Source organism: Mauremys reevesii, linkage group 3 (assembly GCF_016161935.1).
Source record: "Mauremys reevesii isolate NIE-2019 linkage group 3, ASM1616193v1, whole genome shotgun sequence".
NCBI lineage: Eukaryota > Metazoa > Chordata > Testudines > Geoemydidae > Mauremys > Mauremys reevesii.
In genome coordinates this window covers 112,470,347-112,492,945 of record NC_052625.1, presented here as the reverse complement: position 1 = coordinate 112,492,945, position 22,599 = coordinate 112,470,347, and the positions used below count along the sequence as shown (strand labels likewise).

General features: G+C 41.0%; 1 long non-coding RNA gene across 1 annotated transcript in view; it reads left to right on the top strand.

Annotated features, from left to right (window-relative positions):
- The first annotated feature begins 22,352 nt into the window (after positions 1–22,352).
- LOC120401760 overlaps positions 22,353–22,599 on the top strand; it is a 116,244-nt gene continuing 115,997 nt past the window's right edge. Inside the window, exon 1 of the long non-coding RNA XR_005596715.1 lies at positions 22,353–22,477. This is a non-coding gene — a long non-coding RNA (uncharacterized LOC120401760). The remainder of the gene's footprint in view (positions 22,478–22,599) is intronic.

The window sequence follows — 22,599 nt, the reverse complement described above, 5'->3', positions numbered from 1 at the left end:
AATAAAAGATGAAAGGTTCCTGTAACATCTCTGCAGCAAATATTTTGAAGTAGCTGCTAAAGTGGATACCAAGTGAAACATACTTCAGTATAGCCTTGATGAAAATATTAGGTTGAGGGGAGTTGTTAGACTGTAGACCATTTTGTCTCATATCATACATTACATCTTGTATATTTTATGTAACATTTGGCTAGAGGATCCCTTGGAAACCACTGGTTATGGGACACATGCAAAATGGACACCAACACAAAATGAAAAAGAATAATCTCAGAATGACAGGTATTTCTGGATGCTGCATCTGGGTCACCTACCAGCCACCTATAACTTCTTAAACTTCCTCTGTGTTATCATTCAAGTGTGTATAAAGGCAAAGCCTGACCCATTTCACCATTCCACATGCTGATAATTATTGAATTATCCTTTGATTATTACCCATGAAGCTCTTAACACAAAATGAAAGAACACATATGCACAAGGCAAAGGCACCCCCAAAAGGAAATGCAAAAATTCTGCAAATTACTTTCTTAAAAATCAACAATTACACTGAGCTTTTTACTGCACAGCAGTATGTGTCACTTTATGCATTATATTTGATAATGTGCTGACTTTAGCAGAAGTTGCAGATACTCAACATCTTTCATGATCTGCACCAAAAGGCCTAATTCTGCAAGGCACGGAGCATCCACTCAGAGGTACTGTGCTCCCTTTATGTTGCATTAGAATCATGGCCACTTTTGTGTGTTCACTAGCTCTCAAAAGGCATTCAGCACCTTGCAGCATCTGGCTGTGAGTAATAACCCAAGAAGTCCTGAGGACGTCAATAAGATAACTTAAACGAATAAAGGTTTGGAGAAGTAGGCCCCAAGGGCCAAGGCTTGTTATTGCTTGCTACCATACCCACACCGGTAGGGCTGCTCAGTATCCAGAGTGGACATTTCAGTGAATGAGGTGGAAAGGTATACGAATCATACTTTAGTACCCATCTACTAATCACGGAAACAAGATGGTTATCATCAGCAGGGTAGGGGAAAAAAATTTAATGGAAAATTGGGTTTCTTACTAGATTAAAATAGTCACCGGGGTGTCTGCTTTTCCAGAAAATTTTTCTCCTTACAAAACCAAAAATCCAAAAATGTGGCTGAAGTTTTTAGGTTTCCAGCTTTGGCGGAGTGGAAATTTTCCATGCAAAACCTCTTATTTCCTAACCAGCTCTAGTTATTAGCATTACTGACAAAAATGGTCCTGATTCTGCCTCCATCAAAGTCATATTGGGGCAGGAGAAGGCTCAAGGTTACACATCCCCAGCTGGAGTAGTTCCTTAAGCAATGTGCTTATTGGTAGGGTTTAATTGTTTATGCTCTCCATAATGGCTAATCCTTCATGGACAAAGTACTGTATAGGACCAATTCCAGACTCTAGCCATCGCAAAGAGTCCCAGAATGTCCATTCAGCAGGCTGGCAGGCTCCAGATTTTTAAAGCATGAAGTATTAAGAAAGTTACAAACAGCACACACATATTGATGTCAAAACTGAGGGAATCCTGCGTGCTTTAGTAATCTGGAGACGGTACAGAAAACACATATGCAAGGAGCAGATTTGATAAGAGATTGCAATTCCTAGGAACCCACGCTCAAGCCTTGAAAATGAAAAACTTGCATAATATGGCAGCTGAGGACAGTCTGTATTCACAATTAGGTTTTCTTTTCTGCCATCACTACACAGCAATGGGATTAAAAGATTAAAAGGGAAAAAAACCAAACCCATTAGCCTGACAGTTCTGACAAATTAAACAGCCCACGATGACTTCCAGGCATGTGAACCATACGTTGTTCCTTCAGCTCTTTCTTGGAAATAAGCAATTAATTCCTTAAATGCTAGTCACCATGTGACCAACACACACAAAAATCATTTCTTAAATATCACACAGATGTCAGAAATAAAGACACATCATTCTACCAAAGTTAGCTCTGCATCACACCATCAAGTCTGAAAATAAACAGCAATTTGTATGTCCCAGACAGACACTTGTTTGTTAAACACCTTGTTTTCAAAGAAAATATTCTGAAACACTAGTGTTATAATGGTACGGGCTGCTGTACTCAGTGAAAGGAAATAATGACTTTTTAGAAGTCAGTGATGCGCTGCTTCTCAATGCTCCCTGGAGGACTATGTGCAGAATTAATAAAACTCTAGTCAAATGGTGTAATATTTTAGTTGGAGCTGCTGAAGCTCATTGGTTGGTTTTAGGGTTTTCTACAATGCTTATCACTGTAGTTCAAAGCAAGGTCCATCTGTTGTGTATCAAAGTGATTTAACTTCTGAAAATACCACACTGTATAACTGCTTTACTAATATTCCTGTTTGATCAATGTTTACATGTTACAGATCCAGGATGAATTTCATAAGCTTTCTAAATGTTAGGATTTGACAAGAGCTTTTACTCCAGAGTCAGTAGCTAGATAACCAGAAGGCAGGCTAGTGGCATAGCTGATCATACATATTTTGACAATGCAAGAATTGCCTTGGGTGGGGAAGGAACATGCCAGTTCCTCCTGCGTGTGCAGCCTTCTCTAACCCAATTCAATCTGTTTCTCCAAATCATTCAGTTATGTTTTCCAGGTCTCCTTCCTAAGTCCCACACCTGATTGATAAGCACAAATGGTCAAGATCAATTGTTGCCAATAGCCCACAAAATTCTAATAGACTCCCCCCCCCTCAGTTTACCAGAATCACAATAGTTGCATGTAATGTACATGAAATACACACTTCAGAAAATCTGGGTCATCATAAAGTACCAGTATATGCACGTAGATGTATATGCATAGCTCTGGTAAATTTATGTAAATCATCAGATAAGTGGTCATTTTGATATTAAATGCAAATTTCTCTCCCCCTTTCTTTGGTGGCTCTTTTCTCCTTATTACTACTTTCACTCCCTTTTGAATGTTTGCTGTTTTTCCATCTAGGCTTTTTTCATTTCCCCCCTCAATCTTGACTGTAATATTTAATAAATCCACTGCTTTTTTCCTTTTCTTTTCCTCCTTCAAAAGTCTCACCCCTCCCCATCCCATTCTCCTTTCTTCTGTAGTACTAACAATCTGTCTTGTTCCTCTTTCCACAAGCAAATAGCTTTTTGTTGCCGTGCAACAACTAGTGCTGGATGATTTCCCCTCCCCCCCAGTCCCCTCACAAAGAATAGTAAATCTGGGCCAAATTCAGCAAATAGTTTCAGCCAAAAAAAAACCAACCTGAAAACAAATTGAAATGGCTGGTTTTGAAAGTGTCAGTTTGACATTTTGTTTTGAAAACATCAGTTTGAAATTGATACTCAAAAGATTGAGTTTCATCCTGAACTAAATGTTTTTGGTTTAGTGAGGGGAAAAATAGTTTTGGTTAGAAACTAACTGATTTATTTTTGATTTTTTTCTCCATTTGGCCATCAAACCCCCCCCCCACACACACACACACAAACACACTTATTTGCTCCATTCTGACCACAACCATAGACAAGGCTTGATCCACATAGACTACACCACAGCCTGTGTTACACAGAGATGTTGCTGGCCCTCTATCCCATCCTATTGAGCCTCTGGGATCTGCTTTCCTCTGCATTTCAGCTGATATATCTTATGGTAGGACAGGAACTGCTGGTTATGGCTTTACAGGGAACCCAGTGAGATTTCCACTAGACACAACCAACAGGATGAAAAAGCAGGTGTTTTCAATCATCTCTGGTGACTAAAGTGAGTTAGTGCAGGCAACAGCTCTAGGGTCTGCTGTTTCTGCTGCCTTCAGTGACGTGGCCATACTGGGCACCCCACATCTGACACAAGATTGGTATTGGCTAATGGGGCACATGATGACCCATTGGCAATATTAATGTTTTCCTCGTATTTTTACTCTTGTAATTCTTCACTCTTTTACTTGTAATTTGTGTTACTTATGGGGTTACTTTCCCTCAAAAGGAAAATTGTGATATAGTGTTTGCTTATCTGTGAATTGTATATAAAATCCTGCAAACTGATGGAAGGCTTTGTGACACTGCATCCCATATTCTCCATAGAGATATTATGATAGAATTATGCCATAATGATGATGTATTTTATGCAAGATAGGTCATGTGAGATATCATTGGAAAGGTTATGATTTACTGAATATGATTATCCTATTTGTATACATGTATCTTTTTTGTATCTAAATTTAGGAATATTGACTATATATCTGTATTACAAATGTGTTTACACCTGGGGAATGCCCACTAGTAAGAATGCTCTCAGTCTAGATGGCTGGCTGGGAAAGACCCATTCAGATTAAAGGGCCATTAGAAAAAACAGCAGGCCTTAGAAGAAGTTTCTCTCGCCTCTTCCCTCTTCCCCTCCCCCCCGGGGGCGGGGTGGGGAGGAAAGAGAGGTTGAGGACCTTCTTGAGAACACTACAAACAGCCTCTGACTCCTGGCTGCTATGACACTACAGGCACATATGACCAGGTCACCTTGTGCTGGACTCCATCTTGGGACACCAGTGTTTTTCCACTGACTGGTATGGGAACCAAGCTTTGAAATGAAAGGTTTCTGCCAGATGCAAAAAGCTATTTAAGGCAGGGGAGTGACATCATTGTGGTTCTTCACTGACTCCCCACCCAACGGGACTCTTGGAAACACCTAAGAAACAAAGACTGACCTGGTGGTGGGGGGAAGTCCTGGACCCAGGCTAAAGGGATTTTTAAGCTGTGAATGAAACACTTGGGGATTCCAAGCTGTAAGTTAGTGAAGCTTCCCCTTAAAATTCTGCAGTCTGCTAGTATCATTGTTTAGGATGAGAATTTGCTATTCATATCCAATCTATTTAGAATATTAAAGCTTAGATTGCATGTATTGTTTATTTGCTAGGTAATCTGCTTTGATCTCTTTGCTATCCCTTATAATCATTTAAAATCTATCTTTTGTAGTCAATAAACTTGTCTTTGCTTTGTCTAAAAAACAGTGTGTGGGGGAATCATAACTTGGGGCAGAAAGTGGTTGTATATTCCTCTCCAGATTGAGGGAGAGGACGAATTTCATGAGCGTATGCTGTACAGTTCTCTGTGCAGCACAAGATAATATAATTTTGGGTTTACACTCCGGGGGGGAGGAGAGCCTGGGTTCATGCCTTAGGACCCGGAAAGTGTCCTAGCTGCACCTTCCCATGCAGGGGCTGTTTAAAGAATCTGTCTGCATATAACTGCAGCTGGGTTTGTCCCTGACTGTGTGCGCACTGGTAAAAGTGCAGGCTGGAGCCCAGGAAAGGGCTTGGCAGGCTGGTCACAGGAGTGTAAAGGGAGCCCAAGCTGGTGGGTCAGGGGGCTCAGTGGTACCCCAGTTCCAGATGGCATCCTGGGGGGAACCCATCACAGGCTTAATAAAACTTCCTACTGGAGTTTAAAACACCATGATAATGTATTATTTGGTGTATATATTTAAATATTCACAAGAGACACACAAATGCCTTTTCTGTCAGTCATTCAGTTAAGTAGTTCTGCTATCAAACCAAATTTAGAAAGCAAGATACCTGCAATACGATGAATAGCATCTGATCATGTCTGAACTATTACAACTGTGAAGCACTAAGTTATATGGTTATGTTCATGTTTAAATAGTCTGCACTACATAGACAGCTGACTCACCTACTTCTGAACAGTCTTTCGAATTAACGCTACAATGCAAGCTGCTTTAATAGCACTGTTGAGCTGTCAGAGGTAAATCTTATTACATAATAATCCCTTTAAGAAGTCATTTTTTATTTAAAAATTCAATTTAAAATTTCACTGTACACTTCAGACACATTACATAGAATTTCTAACCGTGGCAGAAAGCAAACAAGGGTACACTTCACTAACTATCTGAATTACAGACCCAATTACATCTCCAATGAAAGCAATTGCAAAAAAACTCCCACCTGTGCCTATAGAAAGATTATTATCCAGTAGTCAAAATGAGAAGTATGAAAGCTTACTCTAATAGAGCAGAGTCTTACCTTTGCAATCTCATTTATAGTGTTGGGTAAGAGTAATGCATGCAAACTAAGATCCCCGTTGTGTAACTGCCTCCATGTAAACAGACTACTGTAGTACCTGCATGGCATGACATGGATATTCTGCAAACATGCACACAAGAACTTTACTCAGATGAGTAGTCCCATTAGCTTCATTATGTCACAGGGACTGGTTACTGATCTGCTATATAAAACATATATATTCAGAATGGGTTGCTTTCCAGGACCCCAATCCAGATTCCATTGAATTGATGGGAATAGATCAGGTTCAGAGAGTTGGCTTCAATGTAACTATTCATGTAGGTAAAACTGGATTATGAATCTATAGGAGTACGTATGTGTTTACAGATTGGTTTTGTCTGTATGTGTATAGGTCTGAAGCTGGCCACCAAGATCTCGTCAGGCAAATTTCCCAAAAGTAGGAACAGGGTTTTCTTTATAATTTCTTGCAAGTCACAGACTGCCTCAACCATTGCATTTGCTTTAGAAGGCATCTTATTGTGGTGAAATGAACCATAAGAGACCACATTCCCAACTAAACAAATCCTAAACTGTAGACAGGTCAAGGAGAACACTAATTTTGGAGAGCCTGAGTCAAATGTTCTCACACTTCAACAGCATTGCCATAAATTGAATTCTGTAGAAATGCTGAGAAAGGTGACTAAGTTTTACTACAGTTGGTAGGATAGGGATCAGAGAAGCACAATGTTCAGCATGCTTTAGAGTTCTGTAACTTACTCTCTCCTCTGATCACTTCTGCTGCTTAGAGGATAGCGTCCTAAAAACCTGATCCCAGGAGGTACTTTTCATCCATAATTCCTACTGACTTCAAAGTGAAAGGCATGCTCAGCACATCTCAGGGTTAAGCCCCATGGTACCAATACTGTTCCCACTGAAGTCAGTGGCAAAAGGTTTGGAGCAAGATAAGAAAGAGAATAATATTTCATACACCATTGAAATGTGTCCAGCAGCAGGGTGAAAATCAGCTGTGAAACAGTGCAGAGATTGCCATGCAATGATTTAGGATGTTTAGGGCCAGATTCTGACACTCTTACCCATGAGCACCTTACTGCATGTCATCCTATCGACTTCATGGAGTTAAAGTTCTGTTCAACAGAAGTATGGTATCAGAATCCAAGCGTTACTGAAGATATTCTATTTAACAGAGAATGGAGGGATTTATTAAGACAGAATGTCAGAAAGATACTTTTGGAAACAATATCCAAAAGAACACAGGTAGTTTGACTGCTATCAAATGGAGATTGCTGCTCAAAGATGAAAGCTCTACATGCCTAGTCTTACTATAGCAGTAATAGATATTTGCACTTTAGTTTTCCTCTTTAAGGAAGAATGTAGAGACAAATATAGGGGGAAAATGCTGATTCAAAATGTCAGGATCAATCACACCTACCAGAATACAGAACAAGAAATACAGCCTCCCATTGTCAGCTCCACTACACCTTTTAACCAGTAAAAAGAATGGCACAATCATTTATGTGGAGCACAATCGATAGAATAGCAAATAGACATTTCCTAAAGGTGGAGAAAGAATGAGCATAAAGGGGGAAAAAACATTTCAAAGTGGTTGAATCAGATTGAGGCAGGATCTGACCTTCAGTAAAGGTTTTTATAAATAGATTCTTCTCTTTATAAGAAAAGAAATTAAACTTACCCCATACTCTATTATATTTGAGATATAGCTTCCAGCAGAAAATAAATAGATGTGTTTACACCTGTAGAGAGTATGCAATTTGATTGGATTTCCTCCCAGCCCTCCTCCACCCCTCTTCCAACCAACACCAGAATCTGACAATTGGGATTTTTTAAGACAATAAATTGAATTTTGTCTTGTCTCTATATTTGGTTTTGAATTAAAAAAAATTCACTTTTTTTCTGGGCAAAAAGTGATGGGCAGACAATGTATGTCAGTTCATGAAGCTGGAATACGTCAGAGTGAAAGTGGAGCTGAAGATCATACGGCATTTTAAATTTGAGAACGTTATAATCTTCCCTTCCTCAGGGTTCACAGCAATCCTTTACTTGTACAAGGAGGCAAACTGACTCCCACAGTGTCAGACCCTTACCTCTGGGCTGAGCCCCTGTATGCCAAGTGAATTTCTGAACCTTAAATGTGAGGTCGGTAATGAAAATGCTCTGAAATACTTTACTAGCATTATGCCAGCATTGCTATAATTAGCTCTTCTCTCCTGTCATATTTGAACTCTTGATTTGTTAAAGGTTGAGACAGTATCCATTTTCTTTGTAAAGATTATTCCAGTCAAAATGTAAATACTACTTGATTTCATATGCACTTTGCATATTCAAGGTAGTCACTTTTTATACAGTAATGAGTCAGACACTGGAAAACCAGCCATTATGCACTCAGTAATAGATCACAGACACTCTTGGATATTTTTATAACAAGAGGATTTTCCCATTCATTTTTTAAAAGGGCTACAGAATCCATAATTTTCACCTAGTCATTAAACTAAAATTCTCCAGTTGATGTTTCATCCAAAGGTTAACATGTTCAACAGTTCATCTCTCTTCCTCCCCAATATCATATAAGTCACAATAGGGGACTTAAAACCTAGATCTTTTAGATTATAAGGCAACTTTTGACCTAATTAAGGCTTCTGTTTTGGGGGGTTTATTTCTCATTTGAACCTGACTCTGCAGCTCCGTCTGCCCACCATCTTGACTACAAGTAGTGCCCCCATCCATCAGCAATTAAACCCAACTCACAGCAATGGGAAATAGATCAAGAATATTCAATCATCACAATATCCACAGCGCAATCATTTGCGCTGGGTACAGTGTTTTTATCCTGAGGTTAAACCCAATCCATAATTTAATCATCTTAAAAAAAATTAGCGTAACATACCCTACTTTTAATTTAAAAACGATAGAATAATCAATTTATAATTCTAGGAACACTGCATATTTTTTTCCATTTATATAGTACTGTAAAGAAAGACACACAATGACATTGTACAGCGAGAAGCAGATCTGTGACCTGAAAGGCTTAAAATGCAAAGGTATAAGGGAAAACAAAGAACAAATAAGGCAGGACATACACAAGAGAGGTGTGGCCATAGTTGCTTAAACATGTGAAAGAGGTGAGTGTTCAAAAGTTTCTCGAATGGGCAGATGGAAGAAGATTGGGGGTACATTAGTAGTGAGGCTATTCCAGGTATATGGGGCAGTACAGAACAAGGCACACAGTGTGAAGGAGACAAAAATGGAACATGTGGGGGAGAGTTTTAAAGGCACAAAGGGGAGTTATGCACTCAGCTCCCATTGATTTTAAATGTAATTCCTTGGGTACCTTTGAAAATCTTCCCCTATAACACCACAATATTATAGTGGTACTGTTGGGCAAATCTGCCATCTTAGCATCAGTTCCTCAAATGGGCAAGGAGAGCATATGTCCTAATAAAAATAAACCAGTACGTCATTCTCTAGTCCACGGAAAATACTCTCCAGTTAACAGGATTTTATCACATGGATGAGGAAGAAGGACCCTTTCCCTGCTCCCTTTAAGTCAATGGCAAAACTCCCACTGACTTCAATTGGAAAGATGGAGTCCAAAGGGCTTGATGCTGTTCCCATTAAAGACAATGGAAAAAGTCTTACTGATTTTAATGGGAGCTGGATCATGTCTTGAGTAAATACTGATGAAGAGAAAAGAAAAGAAGCGAAAGCAGATGATGGTTGTTCATCAGCTTATGGCTGTCACGAGCTCACATATCTGTCAATCCATCAAGCACAATATGCAATACTGGCAGCAGCAAAGTTCCTGCATACAAAAATAGATACTAGGTCTGGGGCGGAAGAGGGGAGGGAAGAGAAGAGAACACAAGGAGTCTGATTATCTTGTCAGCTACACATGCAATTGGAGTTGGCCATGTGCAACTAATGGGATGATCAGGACCAGGAAACGTAGCAGGAAAAACAAGGTTAGCGGTAGAAGGGTCAAATGACCAGAGCTACCTTGAGAAAGAGACAAAACCAGCAAGGAGCAGGTTAAATGAAGGAGGCAAAGCAAGATGTGGGCAGGACATGAAATTATTCAGTGGATGAGACAGAAACAAACACTCAGCCAAGCAGAGGAGTATGTGTTCTCAAGAATCCAAAATGTTCTTGGCAGGCCTGGAATAAGCCACCTGTTTTCCTCTTCCTTTTATGTCTCCCTTTAACTTTGCCACTCTTCATCTACATAGGGAGCTATGCAGAGTATTTTACTTCATTGTACAGTTTGGAAAACACACTTAGTCCTAGATGACTCCTTGCAGAAGTAGTCACATCTTGCCAAGAAAGCATCATGCATTTTTTAAAAGTAAGTGCGATTAAAAATAAAAAGACTCTCGGATTAGCAAATAAACTATTGAAATGAAGAAAGAGGATGGGGGGGGGAACCCTTTGATTTATATACTTCAGAGAAGAGCTGATTTCCTCCAGAAAGGCAGTTGGTCTTTAATCGTAAAATCTTTTCAAGTCAGGGCAATCAGGTCATAAGTCCTTGGAGTTTTGCAGCAGTAAATATAGTCAATAAAGTCTTTTGGTCAGTTAGAAAGGGAGCTCTAATTTGGTTTCTTTGCTCTTGGTAGGATTGTTCAGTGAAGCATGATGTAGAAACTGAAGGGATCTGTTCAAAAGATTCAATCTCAGATGCGAGAGTTGCAGAAGACTACTTACCATAGGCTGTAGTGACAGGAAAACCCAACTAAACTAAATAAAGTTTTACTGGGTGCTGATTTTAGAGTCCTTTGGCTTGTCCAATATGACCATTTTATATGAAAAGATTTTCAGATGACTTCACAACATAATGGCAGGTCACTTGTCTTGCTTTTCTTTGGTAAATGTTTTGGTCCCAAGAACTTAATTTTGTTTAAAGGGAAAAATAATATGCAGGACTAAAGCTTGGGCAATATATTTGAAATTGTCTGATAAAGTGAGGTAGAGGCAGAAAATAATGTAGTGGCTTGATTATGAGCCTGATCACCAGGGACTCCTGAGTTCTAATCTCAGATTCACGATTGCCGCAGTCTGTGGCCACTGGATAGTCCCTTAAATTCTCTAGCCTAGTTCTGACCTCAGGTACATCAGTATAATCACAGTGAAGTTACTCCAGATTGAGGAGAGGAAGTCTCCCTTCAGCTATGATCTTTTTACATTGCTGTCCTGTAAGAGTCCTGGATGTGGCCAGAAAAAAAATTCTCCTGGCACAAACTTTGTGCAATGTGGTTTACACTGCCCTACAGGACCTTCCCTGTGCGCTCAGGCAGAATTTCAGGGCTAGCAGGGCATGTTGAGGATGGGAGAGTGCACTCCACCCCACTCTGGCTTCCACCAGTATTAGTTACAACCAGCAAGGTCACTCCAACACACTCCCCAATTTCCCCAAAGCAGTGTACTCTGCAACATCCAGGCCTCTCTTGGACAGTTCAAAGAAATAATGAGGTTCCTTTGTTCCTCTCAAGACATAAAAGCAGATCAGAGCATATTAACTTATAAGGGATAAATACACCTTTTCCTGCAAGCACAGCACTAAGTTCGTTTATAGTAAAAATACAAACATGGATTAAGTGATGCCAAGTAAAAAGAATGAAGTTACAAAGGGTTACAAGCAAATAAAAGTGAAAACACACACCGAAAAGTCTAACACAATCTAGCAAGGTACCAGCTTTGTTCAAGATGCTTTTTATCACCTCTATTCAGTCCCCAGAGACTTCAGCCCCCCAGCTCCACCCCCCACCCACCGCTTTGATTGAGGGACACATTTTCTCAGCTTGTAAGAACTCTGTTCTCTTATGACTGTCTAGTAATTGATGCCAAAGACTGCTTCTGTCCTTGTTTATGTCTTTTAAAGTTCAACTACTTTGTTTCAAGAGGCAGGATGACCTCATGCTTTTCTTCCCTTCTTGTGAGCTTCCAACTGTGATGCTGGTAGAGCAGGTGGCAGCTCATGCCAAAGTCCCCATGTCTCAGTTGAACACTGACAAATACATAGCTGGAATCAGTCTGGGTCACCTGTGTGTTAGTATTGTTAAATATTAAAGTCTAAACACATTCTTATAATTCTATCGAATGCTTGTGAGTTGCTGCATGTATTAATCTCACTTATAACATCTGTATCTCATATTGTGAGATAATATTTGAGTAGCTGAATTTTAAGCCTCTGTGACTTTGTAAATCACCAGACAGAAGAAGAGCATTAATGTGAATTGCTGATCTCCAACAGAAAAGTGTTACATCCTGAACAACAAGAAAGGTCCAACAACACCAGAAAGACTATTGTGGGACATTAAAGAGGACAAGAGACATTGGTTGTTCTGCCCTCCCCACCCAAGGAAGACCAGTCATGCAAGTGGATTCCTCCCATTAGCTAAGTTTGAAGCTCAGAGCTCAAGAGAGTAGGGGGATACAGTTCCTTCTTGTTAGGGGTCTTTATCTCTGTGGTGCTTGGACTCTGAGTAGTGGGAAGGGTGGAAGTTTTCTAGGCATAAGCAAGAGATCCCCAACTGTTTTGCATGAATTAGCCCTGTTGGATGCAGAGTTTGCTTATTATAGAAGCTTCTATTATCTTTTTAAATTTAAGATTGTAACTCATTTGTGTATATGTTTACCTGCTTTAACCTTGTAAAATAATTCTTGATCCATTTTCCTATTTAAAATAAATCTTGATATAATTTATCATAAGAGTGGCTACCAGGTTGGGATCGATGTGAGATCTAAATTACAATTGACCTTGGGTAAGTGATTGGTTCTTTGGGACTCTGAGTAACCTGTAAATTGCTGTGATTCTTGGTATAAGGGACCAGCTATCACAAAGGTACACTCACCTGTGTGGCGAGATAGATCAGCGTACCCCAGGGGACTGTCTCTGATTCCATCTTTATGCTCTCATACTGCATGAAGAGTTTACATTTGATAACTGATCGGTCCAATCTAAGAATAAAACTCACAATCAATTTGGAGTTTGTGCCCTACTTCCTAACAGTTTGCCCTGAGGCTGGTATTCACACTGTTGAGTCACTGCAGGCCCGATGACACCCCTCTGTATGTAAATAGGGCTCCCATTATTTTGGTTCCACCATGCTTAATTTACATAGAAGACAGGTAAGTAGCTACCTTCTCTCCTGTATGGCAGGGAACCTGTTTCTCCCTGTTTGCCCAGAGACCATAAAACATCACATCATTAACTACCCATGTTTCCTCACAGTGTTAACACACACATTTTACAGATATTAATCATCAGTGTGTCATTAGCTTTCAGAAAAGACTTCACTCTATACACTTTTACAAGACATGAATATTGTATATAGTTGATTCAACTGCTTATCACTTGAAATTCAGCTGTTTCCCCTTCCCGATCTTTATAGACCACTAACCGTTTGCAATGTATTCTTTGAAAAGTAAAAACCCAGACCAAGCTCCTCTCTCCTGCTGGGGCATAGACACCCTACTGTCTCCTCCTTCACTTATTGGCTTGATAGCTTTGTTTACTTCATATGTAAAAATAGATCTTCATTGTCTTTGCCTGAAGAGCAGGCTGGCCAAAGAATCAAATACACATTCTTTTACTTAAGGCAGACAGTACTTGCGCATTGCTTGCCAAATACATTTTAAGATTATAATTCTAGTGCTTTTTCATAACTTTTTGGATACACTCCATGCATATATCATGCAAGAATATTTGTGATCAGTGAGTTATTAATTTTCCAATGATGCCTTACATGACACCTTCCAGATACAGATTATATAACCACAGTGAGTCGGGTACACCAGAATGGCCCGGCCAGCTGAAATTCATTACCCAGTACCAGTGAGCCCCTTGCCCTCTGGGTCTGGGACACTCTTACGGTCACATCTCCTATCTTACAAAATTACAGGAAGATTTGCCACTGGCTGATCCAGAGGCACCAAGTCAGATCCCCCTTTCCTAGGCAGGGCATCTGCCACCATATTTTATTTCCCCTTTTTATAGTAGAAAAAAAACTGTTCTGTGACCTTTATCTGTTTACAGTCTCTATGACATAATATCAAAGAGTATCCATAATTTCACTTACCAAGTTGTTACAAACACTTCACAATGACATGAATGGCCAGCGTGTTATTAGATTTCAAATGATATATAACATGTCACCTTTTGAATAAATAGTATGACACCGGTATGTTAGGTGTAATGAATACATCAGGCCTGACAAGAGTTGCTGAGAAAGTAGTGAACCACAAATGAGGCTCTGTGTCACAGTCTCCCCTGCCCCTGCAAAGCCTTCTGCATTGACATCACTGGGACTACTCATGGGCTTAAAATTAAGCCCGTGTACAGGTCTTTGCAGGATGGCAGCCTCACGTTGATGTGAATGAAATTAGAATGTGGCTGTTGATGATTAATTGTCCCTAATTATGCCCATAAGAGTTTACAATCTAAGACGACAAGAAAGGCAGAGGACAGGCAAGCAGTAGTGCTGATTGGGAATTTTCTGATTAAATGTTTTCTTCAGAAAATGTGGATTTGTCAAAAAAATGTTTAACAGCAGGTTGATTTTGACTAATGTGATTTTTTAAAAAAAAAGGCAAAATGTCTCAGTTTGACACTTTCAGAACAAGTTTAGGGTTTTTTTTAAATTAATAACATTGTTTTGAAATTTTACTTGATTTATACTAAAAGAGTTAAAAATAAAAAATAAAGAGGCCAGAGTCTAAACGTTTCAATTGGCCTGACCTGAATTCCCCCTGCCCAATAACCAGTGTCACTGAACCTGTATTCCTCCTCTATGGTATCTCTCTCAAAGTTTCCATCAACAGACCAGTTGTGTGACTCCTTCCCTCCAGAGATTGTCACGCAGTTAACTCTGAGATTGGGGTACAGCTGGCCTTTCTAGCACTGCACTGGGCCTCAGTTAGTGGAATGGGCAATCCCAGGCAAAGTGATCCAGCTGGCCACAGATGAGACACCACTTTTCTCCATCTGTCCCAGGGTTTCTCAGAGATGGCTTCCGTCCCCATAGGTGATGGTCTCGGATTAGCCCAACCCCCATCTTCTGATCCTATTCCATCCCTAGTAGGTTTTCTATCAAGCCCAGGCTGACTATCCACATAATGGTCTGCCAATTGCCCAGCTATGGGCACATCTCTTTGTCTATTAACCTCAGGAGGAGTGGGGGAAGAGTTTGTAGAATTGTTCTAAATCAACCCACCAGTCAGCTTCTCACTTTCATATGTAACCCCTAATTTGTGATGAAACCTCAACAAGTCATATCCCTCTTTTTAATTCTGAATTCTCCTGTAAACTTCAGGGATCAATTTAAACTTATAAACAAGCTTTGTTGCAGATTGCTCATAATCTTTACAGTCCTTTCTGTCTATAGGGGTGAAAATGTCCAAGATCTTTGTCTGTGACAGTAGTGGAGCCAGATATCTTATCATATCCTCCTGCTCTACCTGGTTCCAATCACAGTATTTCAAAAGCATTTAGAAACACATCCATGTCACTTCCTTCCCTAAAGTGAGGAAATAATTTGAAGTCTATGCCACCCACCAGAACAGGTATGTGGGGTCTGGCCCTACCTACCAGATTAGGGTTTTGCTCCCAGTCTCGCCATCTTGAGCAGATGTCTTTGTCTCTTTCTCTCTCCTCATGCTGGCGCCATTTCTCTCAGTTTGCTCTTTCTTGCTCCCGGTCTGTCAGCAACTGGGCTTCTAGGTGCAGTCTGTCCATCTCCTGCTGAAGCTTCTCTTGGTCTGCCTGTGGATCTGCCCACAATCTCTGCTGAAGTCTGGGTGGTGCATGGTTATTGTCTCTGTCAGCCTCTGACGTGTCTCTGAGATTTCCCCCACTTGCTGGACTCCCTGCCAGTGGGCTGGATGTTCCCTGTGACCCTGGACCTACTTGCTATATTCTGAGGACCAGAAAAAAGAAGTGGACTGCTGTGCCTTTGTCTGCTCCTCAGTGTTGAGCTGCCTTTCTCTGCATATTGTGACCAGTAGACTTTTTTTCTTCCAGCTGTTCATAACTCATTTCCCCGCCCTCTCTCTTTGCACTATTCCCTTCCTGGAAAAGCTATGAGACTTTTCCCTGTGCTTTCCCCTTCTACAGTACTTGCCAATAAAGTGCCAAGAGCACTAGAAGCAATTCCCCACTGTCATAGAACTGACACACATTGCCACAGTTTCAGGTAACTGCCATTGTATTTCCCCTCTATCGTCCCTCAAGGGCACCCACTTAAGGTTTCTGGGCACCCAACTGTCACTTGTCTTGGGTGCAGACCTGCATCTCCCTCCTGACTAAGGTTTTAAGGCTGCACTGCACCCTGTAATATCTCCAGCAAGCCCATCTCCCTAAAGGCCAGTGCCTGGGCATTGCTTTTTCTCTGAGGGCCATGATCAGCATTTTGCCAACCATTACAATTTACCACACAGCTTTTTTAAGCAAGCACCTTTATTATGATGGCAAAAGCATTGCAGAGGAAAAAATATATATTAAAAAAAAATGAAAGTTTCTATATGCGTGCAAAAAAGCTTACCAGAGGTCACCCATTGGTCTTATGGGACCCTAGTAGATCAAAGTGTTTGCAACCCTTCCACAACCTCTGCTTGTACAGAAGGTCTTCTATGTTTGTTCGATCAGAAAGAAGGCCCTAACTCAGTTTAAACGCAGTCTTTTAAAGCCAAAAGTCCTTTATTTTCCTAGGTTCTGGAAACTCAGTGTGAAGCAGTATATGCGAACCTCCCTAGGAGGTGGTACCTCTCTGGAGATATTTACAATGTGAGTAAGGCACTTTAATCACCCCCCGCAGTGTTTTAGTTCCTGGATGAGTAGTGGTAATCTCCCCTATGGAGTAGGACACAAACATACAGTCCCTGACCCACAGTGATACACAGTCTTAATACCATATGTTCCCCCACAGATTGCCATATCTGTCACAATCAGTTCTCAAAAACTGTAAAGATTTTATCTTTAACCAGGGGCCGCTAACAGGGAGCTTTGAGAGGGAGTTCTCCAGGTGAAGGAGGAGCAAATATGGGACCCTTGGGGTAAGTGGCTGTCTGTAGTGTGTTTGGGGGTTACTTGCTGTGTGCTGAGCTTGTGTTTGTCTGTCTGTTTGAAGGGCCGTGTGCTGTGGCTGGCAGTTGGAAGTTGTGAGCTTCTAAACAAGGTTTGAAATCTAGAAGCCTCTGTTCATTGGCTGAGCCTTAGTCAGGGGGCGGGGCTATCAGGAAGGCCAAGGCTTTATAAAGGAGTGAGCAAGCGACCAGGGGTCGCTAACATGGAGTTTCGAGAGAGAGGTGGGAAGGGGCGTGGGCGAGGTACACTTGCCATTCTTTAAAACCTTTAAACTAAGCTATAATCAAAACTTCTTGATTTAAACAAAAACCCTATCATTAACTAGGTAGCTGTAAGAGAGAATGCAGGCAGAAGCCCAGCAACAGAGTGTGGGCTATCCTGTTTATTGCACTCAGTGTAGCATCTATGATTACCTGCCCTGTGGGTAGGAGGCGTATGTGTGCTTTCGGTGCAAGAAGCTCCTGGCCCTCAGAGACCGCGTACAGGCTTTGGAGGCCAGGGTGGCGGAACTGGAGGAGCTAAGGGAGGCAGAGCCAGCTCCAGGTTTTCTGCCGCCCCAAGCGGCAAAAAAAAAAAAAAAAAAAGAATCAGCAGCCGCAGCAGTGCGATCGCGCCGCTTCACTCTTCAGCAGCAATTCAGCGGCAGGTCCTTGACTCCGAGAGGGACTGAGGGACCCACCCCTGAATTGCCGCCAAAGAACTGGACATGCCGCCTCAATAGCGGCTGGAGTGCCGCCCCTTGGTATTGGCTGCCCCAAGCACCTGCTTCTTTAGCTGGTGCCTGGAGCTGGCCCTGCAGAGAGGTATGTTGATTAGGCTTTCCAGGACACTGTAGATTTGTACCGCCTCTGGTCAGCCAGCCCCTGCGCTGTTAAGGAGGATGAAAGGCTCAGGGAAGCAAAGCAGTCAATGGGAGCAGAGGGAAACCTTTCTATATTTGGGACCCTCCTTCCAGATGGTGCTGGGGTTGCCTCTCGCACTGGGGTTGTCTCTCTGGGGGAGGAAACTCCAGTCATTAGGAAAAGGCAGGTGTTAGTAATGGGAGATTCGATCATTAGAAAAGTAGATAGCTGGGTTTGTGATGACCAGGAGGAACCGTGTGGTGACTTGCCTGCCTGCTGCGAAGGTTGCGGATCTCACGGGGCACCTAGATAGACTTATGTTTAGTTTTGGGAAGGAGCCAGTGATTGTGGTACATGTAGATACCAATGACATAGGGAAGGGTAGGAGAGACATCCTGGAGGCCAAATTTAGGCTGCTAGGAAAGAGACTGAAATCCAGGACCTCTATGGTGGCATTCTCAGAAATGCTTCCAGTTCCACGTGCAGGGCCAGGTAGGCAGGCAGAGCTTCAGAGTCTCAATGCGTGGATGAGACGATGGTGTAGAGAGGAGGGGTTTAGATTTATTAGGAATGGAGAAACTTTGGGGATAGGGGGAGCCTATACAGGAAGGATTGGCTCCACCTAAACCAAAGTGGATCCAGACACTGGCACTTAACATTAAAAAGGTTGCAGAGCAGATTTTAAACTAAGAGATGGGGGAAAGCCGATTGCTGCAGAGGAGCACGTGGATTGGACAGAGACTTCTCTTAGAGGACAGTCTATTGATAAAGAATCTCTAGGTGTTAGTCAGGAGGAGAGGATGGAAGGATAAAGCATGGGCCAGATCAGATGAGAAACATTCACATAAAAAGAATCTGACACATCAGAAAAGGGCAGACAAATAAACAGTGACAAGTTTTTAAGGTGCTTGTACACAAATGCTAGAAGTCTAAATAATAAGATGGGTGAACTAGAGTGCCTCGTGTTAAAGGAGGATATTGATATAATAGGCATCACAGAAACCTGGTGGAGTGAGGACAATCAATAGGACACAATGATTCCGGGGTACAAAATATATAGGAAGGACAGAACAGGTCGTGCGGGGGGCAGTGGCACTATATGTGAAAGAAAATGTAGAATCAAAAGTAAAAATCTTAAATGAATCCACATGTTCCATATGTAGAGATAAAATTTCTTGATACTTTAAATGACTCCTTCTTAGAGCAGCTGGTACAGGAACCCACAAGGGGAGATGCAATTCTCGATTTAGTCCTGAGTGGAGTGCAGGATCTGGTAACTATAACAGGACCCCTTGGAAACAGTGACCATAATATAATAACATTTAACATTCCTGTAATGAGAAGAACACCTCAACAGCCCACACTGTGGCATTTAATTTCAGAAAGGGGAACTATGCAAAAATGAGGAGGTTAGTGAGACAGAAATTAAAAGGTACAGTGACTAGAGTGAAATCCCTGCAAGCTGCATGGACACTTTTCAAAGACACCATAACAGAGGCCCAACTTAAATGTATGCCCCAAATTAAAAAACACAGTAAAAACTAAAAAACAGCCACCATGGCTTAACAACCATGTAAAGGAGGCAGTGAGAGATAAAAAGACATCTTTTAAAAAGTGGAAGTCAAATCCTAGTGAGGTAAATGGAAAGGAACATAAACACTGCCAAATTAAGTGTAAAAATGTAATAAGAAAAGACAAAAAGGAGTTTGAAGAACACCTAGCCAAAAACTCAAAAGGTAATAACAAAATGTTTTTTAAGTACATCAGAAGCAGGAAGCCTGCTAAACAACCAGTGGGGCCCCTGGACGATCGAGATAGAAAAGGAGCACTTAAAGACGATAAAGTCATTGCGGAAAAACTAAATTAATTCCTTGCTTCGGTATTCACGGCTGAGGATGTTAGGGAGATTCCCAAACCTGAGCCATCCTTTGTAGGTGACAAATCTGAGGAATTGTCACAGATTGAAGTGTCATTAGAGGAGGTTTTGGAATTGATAAACTTACCAGTAACAAGTCACCAGGACCAGATGGCATTCACCCAAGAGTTCTGAAAGAACTCAAAAGTGAAATTGCAGAACTATTAACTATGGTTTGTAACCTGCCCTTTAAATCTGCTCCTGTACCCAATGACTGGAAGATAGCTAATGTAACGCCAATATTTAAAAAGGGCTCTAGAGGTGATCCCGGCAATTACAGACCAGTAAGTCTAAAGTCAGTTCTGGGCAAATTAGTTGAAACAATAGTAAAGAATAAAATTGTCAGACACATAGAAGAACATAAATTGTTGGCAAAAGTCAACATGGTTTCTGTAAAGAGAAATCATGTCTTACTAATCTATTAGAGTTTTTCGAAGGGGTCAACAAACATGTGGACAAGGGGGAATCCAGTGGACATAGTGTACTTAGATTTCCAGAAAGCCTTTGACAAGGTTCCTCACCAAAGGCTCTTACATAAATTAAGTTGTCATGGGATAAGAGAGAAGATCCTCTCATGGATTGAGAGCTGATTAAGGAACAAAGGGTAGGAATAAATGGTACATTTTCAGAATGGAGAGAGGTAACTAGTGGTGTTCCCCAAGGGTCAGTCCTAGAACCAATCCTATTCAACTTATTCATAGATGATCTGGAGAAAGGGGTAAACAGTGAGGTGGCAAAGTTTGCAGATGATACTAAACTGCTCAAGATAGTTAAGATCAAAGCAGACTGTGAAGAACTTCAAAAAGATCTCACAAAACTAAGTGACTGGGCAACAAAATGGTAAATGAAATGTAATGTAAAGCACATTGGAAAAAATAATCCCAACTATACATACAATATAATGGGGGCTAATTTAGCTACAACTAATCAGAAAAGAGATCTTGGAGTCATTGTGGCTAGTTCTCTGAAGATGTCCACGCAGTGTGCAGCAGCAGTCAAAAAAGCAAACAGGATGTTAGGAATCATTCAAAAAGGGATAGAGAATAAAACGGAGATTATATCTTATTGTCCTTATATAAATCTATGGTATGCCCACATCTTGAATACTGCATATAGATGTGGTCTCCTCATCTCAAAAAAAGATATACCGGCATTTGAAAAAGTTCAGAAAAGGGCAACTAAAATGATTAGGGGTTTGGAACAGGTCCCACATGAGGAGAGATTAAAGACTAGGACTTTTCAGCTTGGAAAAGAGGAAACTAAAGGGGGATATGATAGAGGTATATAAAATCATGAGTGAATAAGGAAAAGTTATTTACTTGTTCCCATAATATAAGAACTAGGGGCCACCTAATGAAATTAATAGGCAGCAGGTTTAAAACAAATAAAAGGAAGTTCTTCTTCACACAGCGCACAGTCAACCTGTGGAACTCCTTGCCTGAGGAGGTTGTGAAGGCTAGGCCTATAATAGGGTTTAAAAGAGAACTAGATAAATTCATGGAGGTTAAGTCCATTAATGGTTATTAGCCAGGATGGGTAAGGAATGGTGTCCCTAGCCTCTGTTTGTCAGAGGGTGGAGATGGATGGCAGGAGAGGGATCATGGGATCATTACCTGTTAGGTTCACTCCCTCTGGGGACCCTGGCATTGGTCACTGTCGGTAGACAGGATACTGGGCTGGATGGACCTTTGGTCTGACCCAGTATGACCTTTCTTCTGTTCTTATCCTGTTTCAGGAGAGGAAAATATTTCAAAATCTCAAAGGACAGGAAAACCGTTTCCCACCCAGCTCAAATGGGATGGGAAACAGAGGCACAAAGGGACTTGCCCAGGGGAATATAGCACTGCATAGATGGGAATATAATCCAGGTCTCCCAGTCCAGTGTCCTCCCCACTAGGCCAACTTCCAATACATAAATAGCGTTTTCAAGATTATCCACTAATGTTATGCATGTACTTACTGGGGACGAGTTAACGCTTAAGTATTTGAAAGCCATAATTCTATTGATTTCACATATCTTTTTCATGGTCATTTATGTTATTTTGATCATGTTATTAGGTACCACAGCACTACATTAAATCCATGTAGTTAAATCTGCTTTCAAGCTTCTGTTTTAGTTTGTCAGACAGCAATAAATTAGTGCCACTGTTTGATTAAAACCACAAACAACCCGTCTACTTGCCCAAATGTGACCTTGCTGAGATTAAAGAAATTAAATGTGTCTGGAAAAATGTCAGGGAGAAAAACAATTAAAAAGTACCACATGTTCTAATGCAGCCCCCACCCCCCAGAGCCCTTCTGGAACATAATGCATTATTATTTTTCGCTGCACATTCACAATTGAATTGCTCACGATGGGAAAATTATTAAACAAAATTAAAGATTCTTCCATTTTTTTTGACAAGAGGGGTAAACACAGCTTTGGAGCCAGATCGGCTCCCCTACCACATGGTTTCTTCTTGATTACTAAATTGATATTTTATGGCATTGAAGGGCCTGATTCCGCATCCATTAGATACCCATTGAGAGTTCTGAGTGCCAAAGGAAGGAAGGATTGGATCTGAAGAGTACTTAAACACTTTGGTTTTTATTGCTTATCAAAGGAGTACACAGCTGGTGAGGAAATTCATTCAATATTTATTCTCAATAAATTAAAACCCTATCTGTCTAAGGGACTTATCTGAACCCCATGATAGTAGTATCTGACTCCCTCACAATCTTTTTGAATGTATTCTCAC